The sequence below is a fragment of the Gracilinanus agilis genome, chromosome 1 (assembly GCF_016433145.1).
Source record: "Gracilinanus agilis isolate LMUSP501 chromosome 1, AgileGrace, whole genome shotgun sequence".
NCBI lineage: Eukaryota > Metazoa > Chordata > Mammalia > Didelphimorphia > Didelphidae > Gracilinanus > Gracilinanus agilis.
Window position 1 is genome coordinate 746,125,962 of NC_058130.1, and position 17,075 is coordinate 746,143,036.

Genomic DNA, 17,075 nt, shown 5'->3' on the forward strand with positions numbered 1-17,075 from the left:
TGCTGATGATTTATATTTATATTTAATATATTTATATTTAATAATTTATTATTAAATTATAGGATCTGGAGTAATGACTTTGTACATTATAGGATCATAGATCCAAAAATGGAAGATCTCGAAAATCATCTAATCCAAACAATTCATTTTTATAGTTGAGAAAACTCAGACTCAGACCAGTCAAGTGATTTATCAAGGGTGACATAAGGTCGCAGCTCTTGAGTTGGAAGGAATTTCAGAGGCCATTAAGACCAATGTCCTCATTTTAAAAATGAGGAAACTGAAACCCAGAGATGTCAGGTGATTTGCTGAGGTCATTGAGATAGATTGCATCAGAAGTGAGATTTGAATCAAGGTCCTTTGGCTCGGTCCCCAGTGCTGTGTTGAAATATGCCTGAGTCACTTTGAAATTAAGGCTTGCTCAGGATTATAGCACCTTAAACACTCAGTAGCTATGCGATACTGGGCAAAACTTAACCCTGTTTGCCTCAGTTTCTTCACTTATAAATGAGCTGGAGAAGGAAATCGTATCTTTACCAAGAAAATTCCAAAGTAGGGTCATGAAGAGGTGGACATGAGTGAAATGACTGAACAACAAGATGATTCTAGAGATGTGATTTGAATTCTGGGCTTCCTTACTCTCTAACCAGCACTCTATCCAATATGCCGAGAATTCAAGTAGATTTAAAGGGTCATTATCGTGCTTTGGTGAAATTGTCAAATAGCTCAGAAATAAAATGGTTTACCCTGACCATTCTTGAAACATAATTGTGTTGGTAATTGTCTTCAGTGTGTAATTATTGTGCAGATATTAATGAACACTTTTTTCCCATTGAATGATCACATTCTGATTGGATTTGAAGTCTAGCAACATCTGTCATTTTTTATGAATCTTGGCATATTCAGTTGCTCTTGTTGCAAAGGGGATAAGAATTAGCAAATTATTATCTCACATCTTCAGATAGACAAATTGAAGGCATACTCTGCATTTATGGAGTATCCACATCTGCTGATTCATTGATCTAGCAATAATTGGTGGGCATTTCTTTTTTTTTTCCCCTTGTAAGCATCAGTATCATCAGAGCCCATGTATAATTTTCTCTTATCCTCATTCAGCTAAGATGACATTGGAGCCAGCCTCACTCAATCTCTCTTCCATGACCTTGTGATGAGGTTATGAGCCCAAGGAATTGGAGCAGAAGCTTCGGGCAGGATTTATGAGAAGATGCGGATTGCATTTTGCAGGGGAAAGGAAACTTTCCTTTGTTTCAGGTTGCAGAGCAGGGGTGATGGGTTTAACAGAGTAGTTACCAGTGCCCTATATCTGAAGATGCTTTGCCACTTTCCTGTCTGCCTCTCTGTGATAATTCAGCTCAATTCGGAAATATTTGCCTGTTTATTAAGCACCTACTATGTTCAAGACTCCGTGTTAGGAAATTATAAATATCAGGAATTTGGATGAACATGGGAATTTAATTATCACAGTGTACCTATCTAAAAAGGTTAATGTGATGATCAAATGAGATAATATATGTATAACATTCTGCAAATCCTAAAGTACTTTATAAGGGGTAGGGATAGGGAGAGCTTGATATCTTTTCTTTGATATAGGGAAGTCCCAGATGAAGAAATTCCTATTGATGCAGGTCAGCATATTCTCTGAAGTTTATAGACTTAGGGAGATGCATAGGACATACAGATATTAAGTGGCTTTTCCAGGCTCCTAACTGCTATTATGATGATTATTATTAAATACTAATAATAACACTATGATTACTGATGTCAGTCTGATAATAATTACCATTTATGACCAAAGTTCCTAATGCTATTATTATGATGATCATTATTAAGGACTAATAACATCACTGTTATGATTAATATTGATTATTAATAATTAATAATTGTTACCATTTATGACCAAAGTTCCTAATGCTATTACTATGATGATCATTATTAAGGACTAATAATATCACTATGATAAATATTGATTACTAATAATTAATAATTGTTACCATTTATGACCAAAGTCCCTAATGCTATTATTTTTATGATCATTATTAAGGACTAATAATATCACTATTATGATTAATATTGATTATTAATAATTAATAATTGCTACCATTTATGACCAAAGTTCCTAATGCTATTACTATGATGATCATTATTGACTAATAATATCACTGTTATGATTAATATTGATAATTAATAATTAATAACTGTTACCATTTATGACCAAAGTTTCTGATGCTATTATTATGATGACCATTATTAAGTACTAATAATATCACTGTTATGATTAATATTGATTACTAATAATTAATAATTTACCATTTATGACCAAAGTTTCTGATGCTATTATTATTATGATCATTATTAAGGACTAATAATATCACTGTTATGATTAATATTGATTATTAATAATTAATAACTGCTACCATTTATGACCAAAGTTTCTAATGCTATTATTATGATGACCATTATTAAAGACCAATAATATCATTGTGATGGTTAATATGGGTCATTAATATTTAATAATATTTGCTAGGATTTATGATGACAGACAAGCCATTTAATGTCTGAATGTTCTCGTTATCTAAGTCAACAATAATAATGAATGACAGTGACATAAAGACAAGGTTCCATAAAATATATTTTAAAACTATGTAGTGTTTGACACTAGAGATATAAACAAAAATGAGGTTCTTGTCCTCGAGACGTTTATGGTTGACTTTCGATTTGTCCTCAGATAAGTAAATTTCAAAGTGTGCACAAAGTAATCCAAAATGATTGCAAAAGAGGAGAGCTTAAAGGACTGCAGGGGGAAAGAGAAGGAAGGTTGAGGAGAGGTGTGTCCTAGATAGGTGATATGGGGGCTGTGCTTTAAAGGGAACTCAAGAGCAAACTATCTGTTTCCTGCAAGGAAGTGTGAAAATATGCCTTAGCATCAGCTCCACACTGAGCTGAGTTTAGCCCATGCTGACTTGGCTTCTCAGAGAGCATAAGGTCACGACTGCTTGTGTCCCTTGATCGCCTTCATTTCTGGGTGTTCCAGCAGAGACTTTTTAATATCTGCCAGCTAGTCCCGTCTCGTTCTAGTTATTGTGCAGGGTTTTAGTGTCTTCTTCAGAGACGCTGGAGATATTGACAAAGTGAGATAAAAAGACCTTAAACCTTAATCCACTTCATCCTACAGGTCCAGCCCAGTCCCCAGCAGTCTAATACTGTTAAATTTGGGAAGTTAGCAATCTCTATCTTACAGGAAGGCTTCAGCCAAAATTAATTTTCATACCTTTGTAAAATTTCTTTTCTTTATTAACTTTTAAACAGTCTTGCTTGGCCCATTTCTATTTGAAACCACGTATAGAGGGACAAAGGATGCTTGATAATTCACAGGGTCCAGGATATTATTTATGGTGAGTCCTTTCTTCAGTAATGGAGATAATAAGAATAATAATAACACAGCAAATGTTTAAAAGCCAATTGCAAATATTATCTCATAATAACTCTGAGGCAATAATAATAATAATAACAGTAACTAACATAAATGTAGCACTTGGTATATGTCAGACACTTTGAAAAACGATTTACAAATAATATTGCATTTGATCCTCACAACAACTTGTAAGAAAAAAAAGATGAATTGTCTGAGGAAACAAAGCTTGATCTTCTGAGCATATTCATTTATTAAGTTCTTCAAGCCAATTGCCCAACAAATCGGGACCAAGTGGCTTCCTCATTTTAGGGCTGGACCCTGAATACAGGGGGACACAGTCTTTTATACAGTAACAATATTAAATCAAATAAGACTAGCTAATTAAAAGGAAACAAAATAACATTAGGTAATCTGATTTCTAACTGGAGAAAGGATCAGGGACATTTCAGTTTGGGAGGGGGAGAGTGATTAGGTACAATTCCCTGAATTCAGGAAAAGAGGTGTTCCACTCTACCCTAAGCATCTGTAAATGATCAAAGGAACATAGAAATAATGACATGGATCAGTATGGAGCCAGTTTTCAGATAAGACATATGGATTGTTTGAGCTGTATACTTATGAAAAAACTCCTTGCATCAGTCTTAGGATCTGACTATGTTTTTGATCAATATAACCAAGATCTTTGGCTAAGGAACTCTAAACACCAGATACGAGTGGTGCAGTTTCCTAGCCATTAAAGGTTGTATTCAAACAATACAACAAGGTATTTTTCCCCAGTTCAAACAATTGAATAAACTTTTCTCACAAGACTATGCCCATAAATGAATAGAAAGGGAACTAAGCTAACTCTATTCATAAAATGGAAGCCAGTGTGGTGTATTCAATTCCCATAATGAATCGCTTGTTCTAATACCTCAAAAATTTTCTCTTAAACTCTAAAAAATAGGGGCAATTATCCCCATTTTACAGATGAGGAAAGTGAGGCTGTAAGAATTTAAGTAACTTATCCAGGTTATAGAGCTAATATCTTTGACAGAATTTGAACTCAAAATTTCCTGACCCCAGCATTCTAGGAGACATCTAAATGTCTCAAGCATTCTTTCTTAGCCAATGCAATTCTGATCAGTCAATTTATCAGTTAATAATTTCATAACTGCCTACTGGGTGCCAGGTTCTGTGGCTAATACTGAAATTACTGAAAAAGAAGTAAATATCCCTTGCCCTCAAGAACTTCCATTCTACTAGAGGAAATAAGTGGTAATACAGAGATTCAATTCACAACTGTTAGATAAATTCTTGCTCTGTGCCACGCTATGTGTTTAGTACAGACAAAGAGGACACACCAAAACAAATAAAACCATGAAAGATGCCTCTGAGGAGCTTCTAATCTACTAAGGCAGTATTTTCTAGCCAAGGGCTGTGAACTTTAAAAAATATTTCATGATGAATGTATTTTATTTAATAGGTTTCTTGTGTAATCCTATATATTTTATACATTTAAAAACAAGAAACTGAGAAGAGGCTTCATCAGATTGTCAAGGGTGTCTGTGACACACAAAAAGGTGAAGAATTCTTGAACTAACAAGTATAGTACTAAGAAACTGGAGGAGTTCCTTGAGAACATGGACTGTCTTGCTTTTTCTTGTAAACTATGTAGTGAAGTGAATAGAGGACTGCACCTGAAGTTGGGAATATCCTGAACTCAAATCCAGCTTCAGATACTTGCTAATTGTGTGACTATGGGCTTGTCAATCAACCTCTCAGTCTCCTTATCTGTAAAACAGGTACACTTATCACACCCAGAGTTGTTGTCAGGATCAATGAGTTATTTATGAAGCATTTTGAAAACCTGTATAGGTGCTAGTTATTTCAAAATATAGCAAGCACTTGATAAATGTTTTTTATCCATTGCTTCAGTTGCACTTTTAATTCTTCTGAGCTTAAGATGTTTTATGATTTATCACCCTGCAGCATTATCAAAAGGCTATGAATGTTAAGGGGAAAAATAGAATATAGTGACAGGGAACAGCTTGCAACTATTGAAAGCATTGCTTTCTGATTCATAATTGGGAAAATGATGGCCTTTTTTATTGTATTTGACATCAAGGCCAAAGTATCCTTTTTTCCTCTTCTTAAAAATTTTTATTTATTTTTAAACATTCGTTTAAAAAAGTTTTAAGTTCTGAGTCCCCCTCCCTCCTACACATTGAGAAGGCAAAAAATGTGGCATCACTAATACATGTGAAATAATCCAAATATATTTCTATATTAGCCATGTTGATGGGGAAAAAGTAAGAAAAAATAAAGTGAAAAATGAGTCTTCATTCTGTGTTCAGATTCCATCATCCACTGCCAGAGGCAGATAGCATTTTTCATCATGAGTCCTTTGGAGTTGTTGTAGATCATTATATTGCTAGGAATAGCTCACTTCACTTTGTATCAGTTCATGTAAGTCTTTCTAATTTTTTTCTGAAAGCATCCCATTTGTTATTTTTTTTATACCACAACAGTATACCACTGCAATTATATACCACACCTTGGTTAGCAGTTCACCAATTGATGGGCAATGCCCTTGATTTCCAGTTCTTTAAGAATCAAATATTCTTTAATTCCTAGTTATGCGACCCTGGGCAAATCACTTAACCACAATTGCCAAGCCCTTGCTACTTTTCTATCTTAGAATTGAAACTAAGACAGATGGTAAGGGTTTTAAAAAACACCAAAGTATTTCTTTTTAAAATAAAAAAAATAATTTATTTCCATATATTTTAGTCTCTCCCTTTACTCTCCACACCATAGAAAGCATCATCCAGTGAAAAGATATGAGAAATAGATATAGATTATGCCTTTCATAATTCCATTTCTCAGGTCATTCTTGGAGCTGAATATTTACAAGTTATTCTTTACATATTAAATCTGTATCTGTTCATAATGTTCTCTTGGTTCTACTCATTTCATTCTTCATTATCTCATGTAGTTCTTTGCCAAGTTTTTAAAATTAATCTGCTTGTCATTTCTTACAGCACAATAATATTCTATAACAATCACATACCACAATTTGTTTAGTCATTTTCCAATTCTTAGACATCTCCTTGATTTCCAGCTCTTTACCACTACAAAGAGAGCTGCTACAAGTATTTTTAAACTTAGAAGTTATTTTCTTTTTCCCCTGATCACTTTGAGAAATAGACCCAGCAATATTTTCTGGGTCCAAGGGCATATACACAGTTTTATAAAGCTCTGGGTGTAATTCCAAATTGCTTTCTAAAATGTTTGGATCATTTCACAATTCTACCAAAAGTGTATTAGTGTCCCCACATTTCCATATCCCTTCCAACATTTGTCATTTTACCCTTTTGTCATTTTAGCCAGTTTAATGGATGTAAAGTGATATCTCAGAATTGTTTTGGTTTCCATTTCCCTAACCAGTAGTGATTTAGAGTATTTTATGTGTCTTTATATGGCTTTGATTTCTTCATCTAAAAACTGTCTATTCATATCCTTTACCCATTTATCAATTGAGGGACAACTCTTATTATCATAAATTTGACAATTTTCTCTACATATTTTAAATATGAGACCTCTATTGAGAGACTCTATAAAATTCCTTCTCCAAATGTTCTGCTTTCCCTTTAATCTCAGCAATATTTGTTTTATTTGTACAAAACCTTTTCAACTTAATGTACTTAAAATTATTCATTTAGCATCTTACAATGTTCTCCATCTCTTGCTTACTTATAAATTCCTCTCTGATTCATAACTTTGATAGGTCATATGTTCCCCATTCTTCTATTTTGCTTATGATACTTCCTTTTAAGTAGAGATCATATATCTGTTTTGATCTTATCTTAATAAATACTATTTTAGTATATTGTATATTGACTATATTATTATATTGGTCTATACCTAATTTCTACCAAACTACTTTCCAGTTTTTTTTTAACAAAATAATGATTTCTTATCCCGTTAGCCTGGATCTATACTTCTGTCAAATTGAAGGTTATTATAATCTTTTGCTGCTTACTGTTTGTTATATGTCTGTCCTGTTCCATTGATCTACCTTTCTATTTCTTAGCTAATACCAGGTAGTTTTAATTATTGCTGTTCTGGAATGCAGTTTAAGATGCAGTATTGCAATCAAAGTATTTTTAATGAAAAAGCTATTATATATTATATTATATTATATTATATTACATTATATTACATTATATTATATTATTATTATTATTTCTTCTTGCCTTTTTACCCTCTTGTCCTTGTGATCACACATTCAGAGTCTAGAGTTATAGGGAATCTTAGAGTCTTTCTAGTCTGATCTCTTCATTTCACAGAAAACTGAGGCTCAGGAAAGGCTAAGGGACTTGCTTACCCATTCAGTAACTATCAGAGGCAGAATTTGAACCCAATTCCTCTGACTTTGATGTGAGCATCCTTTCCACTGAACCATGTTGCATGTAGCCAAACCCATTGTCCATTCATTTTGCAGGTGTGTAATCTGAGCCCAAGATAGATGAGATGATTCTCCCTGTTCAATAGGGAATAGGGATTGAAAATTAAATCCTCCAATTACACACATAGATCTTTTTTTCTCTCTCTTTCTCTACTGTCCATATGATGGGTCATGAGATATGCTTGGGAGAATTTGGTGGGATGGAAGGAAATATTAGAACATATTTCATCCAACTGTCTCATATTTGAGGCAAAGAAAAAAAGAAAACAATTAGCCAAGATTAGATTTATATGTATTCTTTTTTGTTTGTTTGTATTTGACTGTATATCAAGTGAAATCCCTTAGAATGACTGTGATTCAGGCTTGAGATCTGCTGTTCTTCTCTACTGAGGTGATCCTTAAATAGTTTAGTGTCCCACCTAAAATCCAGGGACTCCCAGTCACAGTTCAGATATTGAAAGCCAGTTGCTCCAACGTAACAGTCATCCCTAATATTCCAGTTATCAAGCCTTCCCATTGCTCTCCCACTCAGAACCTCTTATTGGGTCAACATCCTCTCAACTTTGAGACTAAGAGTTCTAGGCCTGTCCCTGCCTTCTTCCCAAGGGCAGCCAGAGGCAAGGTTTGTTTTCCTGCCCTGGATGATCACATCAGCCAGCTGATCAGACAAGTGTTCCTTTTTATCTCCCTTTGTTCAAAAAACAATTATTTGGAACCTGGTGGCAGGATTAGAACTGGAACCTGGGTCTCTTCATTCTCAGTTTAAGCTCTCTTTCATGGGCTCCTATCAGTAGTACAGGATGGATTTGGGGCTAGCTAGCCTTGCTACACTGGCCCTGTCCCAGCTTTCTCTGAGTGCTTACTTTGGGGAAAGATTTAGAAATCTTGCCAATACTCTAAAAGAGGGGATTCCAAAAGGAGTTTTCAGATGAGAAATTAACATGTGTCCTGAATATTGACAGCACTCCTACCCAAGGAAAATTGCTCAGGGCCTCCCCAGGCTTGTTTCCTACCCTTCCCAGAAGCCTTGGGAGATTAGATATAAGGGTTGTCAAGCTCTAAGTTTGGTTCTACCCTGCCAATTCCTTTTCTCGCAATCTGAGCATTATCTTGATTCTCTCTGATTTGGTGAAAGGGTTTCAGCATTAGCTGTCATCTTAAATTTGAATTTCCTTTTGATACATGGAGCTTTATTATAATTTGCACCTTTTCCTGAAATCTGGAACTTTGATATTGAATTCTGATTTTTTTTAAACATCTGAGTGAGACTTTTGAATATGTCCAAAATGACCCATGAGATTTCCTCTTATTTAGGTGAGAGATTAGGCAATTGATGGAATAAATAAGGGGAAAAATGTCTTACTTCGGACATTAAATCAATAGGATTCTTATTTGTAGAATCATAGAATGGGTAGATTAATACCTGGGAAGGATCATTAGATTTTTTAAAATTAAATTATTTATTTGTTGGTTACATTAACACCCGAGTATATCCTTCTCTCCTTTCCCCTCCCTCAAGAAGGCATCATTTGACAAAAAAGAAACATGTACATATAAAACTATGTCTTCAATATTCCTATTTATCAGCTCTTTCTTTGGAGGTGGACATTCACAAGTTATTCTTTTGGTTCTGCTCATTTTGTTTTTCATCATTTCATTTAGGCCTTTCCATTATTTTTAATTAACCTGCTCATCATTTCTCATGGAGCAATAGTTTTCTATCAAAATTGTATGCTATAACTTATTTTGCCATTACCCAATGCATGAATATCCTCCCAATTTCCAGTTCTTTTCCATTACAAAGAGAGCCACTATTAATATTTTAGAAGGTATAGGTTCTTTTCCTTTTCCCCTGATCACCTGGAGAAACAGAACTAGCAGTGGTATTACTAGGTCTAAGGGTATATGCAGTCTTAGAATTCTCAAGGCAATCATTATATTGTAAACTTCTTGAAAGTAAGGGATATGTTTTGCTTCTTTCTGTATCCCTAGTGCTTGGCATGGTGCCTGACACTTAACAGATACTTAATAAATGTTTATTGATTGACTGATCGTAAAGAACATCATGTCCAAAAACCTCATTTCAGAGAAAACAGAGGGCCAGAGACATTTGCTCATGTTCACACTAAGAGTAAGTAGGAGAATCAATGCTTTAATGTAAGTCCTCTGACGTCAGATCCAGTTGTCTTTTTGACAAGCATCCATCTGTTAAGCAGTTACTATGTGCCAAAAATTTTGCTAAGCATTGGGGACAAAGAAAATTATTTAAATAATTACCCTTCCCGTGAGTTCATGCTGTGTTCCATTCAGATGTTCAGGTTCTATGACAAGGTTCCACAATAAAACATCAAATCTATTTGTTATTCAGAGCTCTTCCTAACCTGGTTCCCTTCACCCTCACCTTTCTAATCTTAGACATTACACATCACCTCCATCTACGATCCAGTGACATCAGTCACTTTGTTATGCTTGAACTCTTGTTCACTCTCTCTCTGACCATTTCCCATGCCTGGAATGTTCTCCCTCCTCCTACGTTCCCTGATTTCCATCAAGTCCCAGCTAAACTCTTCCCTTCTACAAGAGGTTCTTCTTGACTTCCCTTAATGTGAGTGGCTTAACTCTGTGGATTGGCTCTAATTTTTTCCTGTCTATATCTTGTTTGTACACATTTATTTACATGTTATCTCCCACATTAGACCGTGTGCTCCTTGAGGCAGCACCTGTATTCTGTCTTTCTTTGAAACCTCAACACTTAGCACAGTAATTGGGCCAGAGAAGGCAATGTTCACTCACTGACTGACTGCCAAATCTAATACTACATCCAGGGTCCAGGGTTTATTTAGTGGATTTTAGAATGTAGATCAGAAAAAGAAGTTCAAGATCCTTTTGTCCAGCAAGACCATTTTATAGAGAAAGAACCTGAGACCCAGTAGATGGAAGGGAAAGAGGAAACAAGATGCACAGGTGAGATTTGTCCTGAGATCTTTTAATTCCAAATCCACCTTTATTTCTAATATACCACATTGGCTTCTCTATTCAATATGCAAAGAAAATAATAGATGACATTTCTGTAGCACTGAAATGTTTGCAAACTGCTCTGCATATAGAATCATTTTAGAGTTGGAGGGACCACTGAGATTACATAAAAGCAAAACCCTTTCATTTTAGATATGGGGAACCTGAGCCTCAGAGAGAACTGAATGACTTTTTGAGAAAATACATTCCTACATGGGAAGACCTAGGTTCAAATCTGCCTCTGATAGTTTCTAAGCTATGTGACCCTGGGCAAGTCACTTAATCCCATTTGCCTAGCCCTTACCACTCTTTTATCAAAAAGTTGTCACTAAGACAGAAAACAAGGTTTTTAAAAAACAAAAGTAAACCCATTCCTAAGACAGACTCAAGCATTAGTCACAGCCTCATAGGATTTCAGAACTTGAAGGAACATTAGTTGTAATGCCCTCATTTTATAGGGAAGGAAACTGAAGCCCAGGGAAGGGAAATTGGGCTTTTCTCCCTTCTTGAATTTTCCTGGGGCACTTTGTGTGACCTCTCCTTTGCCCTTTGTACTCTTTCTCCTATTATACTCTTCTTGGTATGTATGGCGTCCCCTAAGTCACAACAAAATGGACAATAAAGGGATCATAGACACACAGCTGGAAGAGATGAGAGAGAGGTCATCTGCCCCAACACCTTAATCTGTTTGATGTAATTACATATCCAGAGTTCATTGGGAACAGTAAAATGAGAAAGCTATATTGGCTATCATAGTCATCATTGTTATTACTACTACTAATAATTATTATTATCTGTTCTTTCCAAAGTTCCTAATGATGTCTTAATTACCAAACCAAATAGCCTTTTCTCAGTCTTCTTGACCTCTCTGTCAATCAGCCAGCTAGCATTTTTAAGTGTCTACTATGTGCCTGGCTTTGTGCCAAACCTGGTGATCCAAAGAAAAGCAAAAAATACCATTCCTGCCTTTATAGGAGCACAGACAAAACGAGAACAACTCATACAAATAAGCTATGTGGAGAATAAAAATGGGAGAAGTCTTCAAAGGAAGACACTAAGGCTAAGGAGGTATGGGGAAGATTTCTTTAAGAAGACTGAACATTAGCTGAGATGTGAAGGAAGCCAGGGGATTTTAAAAAGAGAAAAATAAGGATGGGAGAGCATTCAAGCCATAAGGGATAGCTAGATGAAAAAGACCCAAGTCTAAACATGGAGTATTGTATTTGAAGAACTAGAGAAGGAAATGGTAAACCACTCCAGCATCCTTGCAAAGAAAACCCCAAATGGGGTCATGAAATGACATGACTGGAAAACAGCTGAGCAAGTGGTACAGTGAATAGAACACTGGTTCTGGAGTCAGGAAGAACTTAGTTTAAATCTGGCCTCAAATATTTACTAGCTGTATGACTCTGGGCAAGTCACTTACACTGTTTCTGCCTCATCTGTTAAATAAAAATAAAAACGTGCCTAACTCCCAGGGTCATTGTGAGGATGAAATAAGATGTTTTAAAGCTCTTTGCAAACCTTAAAGAATGCTTTAAGGGTTTTCATGGCACTGTTCTCTCTTGGTTCTTTTCCTACTTATCTGGGCATTCATTTTCAGTCTCCTTTGTTCTTTCTTCAGCCATGTCATTAACACTAATTGGAGATCTACCTTGAAGCTCTGTTCTGGTCCTCTTCAGCTTGGTGATCTCATTATCTACCCTGGGTTAAATGATCAAATTTAACCTAATGATTCCCAGATGGTATTCAGCTCAATATGTTTTAATCCCACATCTTAGCTGCCTGGTGGACATTTAAAGGGGGCAGCTAGGTAGTGCAGCAGATAGAGTGCCAGGCTTGAAGTTAGGGAGACTCATCTTCCTGAATTCAAATCTGGCTGCAAACACTAGTGTTGTGACCTTGGGTAAGTCATTTAACCTGTTTGCCTCCATTTCTTCATCTATCAAATGAACTGGAGAGGAAAATGGCAAACCACTCCAGTATCTCTGCCTAGAAAACCCCAGATGGGGTCATGAAATGTCAGACATAACTGAAATGATCGAACCACAAAAGAGATTTATAGCTGGGCATCACATAGGGATCTCAAATTTAACATGTCCAAAACAGGGCTCAATATCTTTTTTCCAGCCCTCTCTCTTAAACTTTTCTATTATGGTAATAGAAACTACCCAGGCTCACAACCTGGATGTCATCTTCAGCTCCTCTCTCGCATTCATCCCGCTTATCTAATCAGTGATCATTTTTTGTGTCCTCAATATTTCCTATAAAGATATACAGCAAGAAAAATTATATATATATAGTAAATATGTAATATATAGATATATTCTCGTCTTTCCATTCTTGCAGCCATCAACCTAATTTAGCCCCTAATCACCCCAACTCTTAGACTCCTGCAATGGTCTTTTAATTGGTCTTCCTGCTTCAAGTGTCTCCTTCCTTCGATCTACTCAGCTGCCAAAATGATTTTCCTAAGGTGTACATCTGGTTCTGTTACACTTCTACAAAAAAAAAAATCATACCTAAAAGTAAAAGCCCCCAACCTACAATATATCTTATTGCAGAGGTGGTACTCCTTGGGATTCAGGCAAAATCTTCCCTGCCGGTGTGACAGACCATAGCTTCTTCTTGATAGGTTGTGTCTCCCACCTGCGGTGATTCACATGGGCAGTGCTTGAAGATACTTATCCAGCAGAGATGGTGGGTAACACATTTCATTTCCAAGCTCCCCGGGTGTTGCTGACTCTCTGAATTCAGTGGGAGGAAATAAGGCTTGATTAGGGCAGGGTGTGTAGAGATGATGGGAGCTTAGATTTCAGAATCAGTCAACTTTTATTTATTATGAAAGTAAGAAAAAAAGCAATTAATTAAAGTTGGAAATGAGCCCAGCAGTTAATGCTTAAGTAACAAGTTGATTTAATGTGTGGATGGGGGGGGGTGTCTTACCTGAAATCTAATTCAGGTGGTCCAATTTGACTGCGCCTTCTAATCACAGACATCTAGATTAGCCAGATTTCTCTCTGAGATTTATGTAATGTGCGGATTTGGGTCTTACTTGAAATCCCCTAATTCAGATTGTCCAATTCGTCTATGCCTTCTAATCGTAGACATTTGGATTACCTACATCTCTCTCTGACTCTAGATGTTACAGTGGAGAAAATATGGAACATTTACTCTGGATCCCAAGGACTTCAATTCAAATCCTGTCCCTGCAACTATCTGGGTAGCCTTAAGCAAGTCATTTTACCTTGCTTTGTTATATTAACTAAAACACATTAAGTCCTTACTATATGCCAGAAACAATGATAAGCTCTAAGGATAGAAAATAAGATGATCCTTACTATTGAGGAACTTCCATGCTAATGAAGGAAGATGTAATAAAAGAGAAGTGAGGCTCTGTTTCCAAGAGAGAGGGTTAACCAGTGTAGAGTTGGAAAGGCATAGACACTGAGATGGAAGAAGGTGACTGAGAATTCTGAATGTATGGCAGATCTGGACAAGTCATCTGGTCAGTCTTAGGGTGGAGTCATTCTCAATGGGGAAAGACAACCACCATGAAGTTGGAACAACCTGGAGGGGCTGGGGGAGGAAAGTGAGCTGTCACTCCTTTGTAGAAGGAGCCTATGATGACTCGACGGCTTCTGAAGTCCCTCCTAGCTTTGCATCCATAATCCCATGCTGTTCCAATGGGCCCCCATGGACATGTTCCTTTCCAGAACTGTCAATTCAGTTTTGCTCCCCCAGGAGAAAGACCTTACAATGGCCTGGTGCTTTCTGTTGTGTTCATTTCTTTATAGCAAGGTGCAATCGTGAGATAGAATAATATTGTTACTCCTAAAGCCCATCTTTCTCTTTCCTCCCACATGAATATTTCCTTCATTCTGAGTTGCCTATTACCGTCTTTGGCACACTTCCAAAATTCATCCTTACCTTGATCATTATTCATGCTTGAAACATTTCCCACCTCAACTATTGTAATTTCCTCTTTTATGATCTTCTTAAGTCCTCACTCTTTAAACTTCAGGGGGTCTAGACTGAGGTAGCCAAACAATTCCCATTCCCCAGCAAGTGAGCTCTGTCACTTTTACTGATTTCTCTCTCCTCTCCAAACCTGATTCATTGAGGGGGGAAATGTTATGACTTATTATTTACTCCCCACCCACCTTGGCAAGTTGTAGGCTTTTTGAGATCATGGTCTCCTCATGACTCTTTCCTGACAGTCATTTTACCTGGGCCTCTCAATCTCCTGTCTCTGGTTCCCTGAAAATTCAATAGTTTGTTTTTTTTTAAGCAGTTGGAAGTTATAAATAAATACATGGCCAGCCTCTCCCAAAATATACTCACGAAAGACCTTGGGAGTTAGAATCAGAGGACGTGGCTTTGAATCCTATCATGGACTGCTTACTATCATAGGACCATCGATCCAGAATTAGTGTTAAGTCATCCAGGCATTTCTGAACCTTCACGACCCCATAGGTTTTTGATCATAGAGTTTTCTCGGGAAAGATACAGGGGCAGTTTGCCATTTCTCTCTCCAGTGTATCCCTATTTTTCAGATGAGGAACTGATTCAAATGGAGGTTTAAGCAACTTGCCCAGGACCACAGAGTAAGGTCCGAGGCCAAATTTAAACTTAGAACTTCCTGACTTCAAGACTGGTGCTCATTCCACCACCACTTACCTGCTCCGGAGTAAATAGAAGGGACTTTACAAGCCATGCACTCCATGTTCTTAGTCCTGACAAAATAAGGGCCCAAAGAGGTGACTTGTCCAAAGACATGCAGGTAGTGTCAGAAGCAGGATTTTGAACCAAGTTGGGCTGGAGACAGCATATGCTTAGGAACCAATTATTAAATTTTTAGTGTGAGCATTTGTGCCCTAGAGATCAAACAAACACTACACAGTGGAACTTAACTTGTTTTGTTAATTGTCTAGCCTTAAGAAAGGGATTCTCTTGCTGTTGTTATTCAATCCTGTCTGACTCCTCACTCCATTTGTGGTTTTCTTGGCAAAGAGAGACAACTGGTTTGCCATTTCCTTCTCTAGCTCATTTTACAGATGAGGAAACTGAGGTAAACAGGGTTAAGTGACTTTTCCAGGGTCACAAAACTAGTAAGTGTCTGAGGTCAGATTCAAACTAAGCTTCTCCTGATTCCTGGCCTGGCACTCTATTCACTGTGCTACCTAGTTGCCCTTAGAAAGTGATAAAAAAAACATTAATAATACAGATTAAACTTAAAAGTGCTTAGCAAGAAACAAAACGTTTTCCCTGGAGAAATGGTTATTAAACATTTACCATCAGAGCCTTGATTTGGACCCAGCGCCTGTGATTCTAGAGCTAGTGCTATTTTTTTAAACCTCCTGTGAGACCTTGGTTGAAAGCCACTTGATCTTCATTGTCAAGTCTCTGACCTTCATTTTTTCATCTATAGCCTTGGAGAGAGGTAGCCTAAGTGATCCCTATGTCTTATGTGAGTTTTATATAAAAACAAATACCTAAATAAATAAACGTGATTCCTCTAATTTTTAAGGCTATTAAGCACTTTCCTTGCAAGAACCTTCTACTTACCATATTTTTATCATCAGCACTTAGGACAGTGCCTGGCACTTAGTGAGCATTTAATAGATCATCTCCCTAAGTATTATCATCCCCATTTTACAAGTGAGGAAATTAAGACCCAGAGAGGGTAATTCAACATAATAAATATCTTTTAATCACATATAAGGGGCAGGTACTATGGTAGGTGCTGGAGATACAAAACCTACAGACAAAAATCAAAATCTCTACCCTCACTAAGAGTCTATTCTACTTGGGGGAGGAATAGATTATATGTAACATATTTAAATACATGTAAACATAAAATATATACCAAAAAACCCCAACTATTTGGGGGAGATTAACTTATAATTAGGAAAATCAAGAAAAGCCTCTTAAAGGAGGTAATACTTAAGCAGAGCCTTGATGGGATGTATGGGTTCCAAGAGGCAGAGGGAAAGAGGAAAAGCATTCTAGTTTAAGTAGGATGGTCTGTGGGTGGTCAGGAAGTTGGAAGATGGAATGTCATGCATAAGGAATAAATACATGGGTCAATCTGGCAAAAGTACACAATACATTTTGAGGAGTTATGCAAGATCAGCCTGGAAAGAGAGGGTGGGACCTAAATATAGAAGGCTTTAA

At 36.6% G+C, this 17,075-nt stretch overlaps 1 protein-coding gene across 1 annotated transcript in view; it reads left to right on the forward strand.

Annotated features, from left to right (window-relative positions):
* Positions 1–17,075, forward strand: part of LOC123232317 (transmembrane protein 132D-like) — a 1,040,749-nt gene that overhangs the window by 499,687 nt on the left and 523,987 nt on the right. The gene's annotated exons all lie outside the window — the stretch shown is intronic.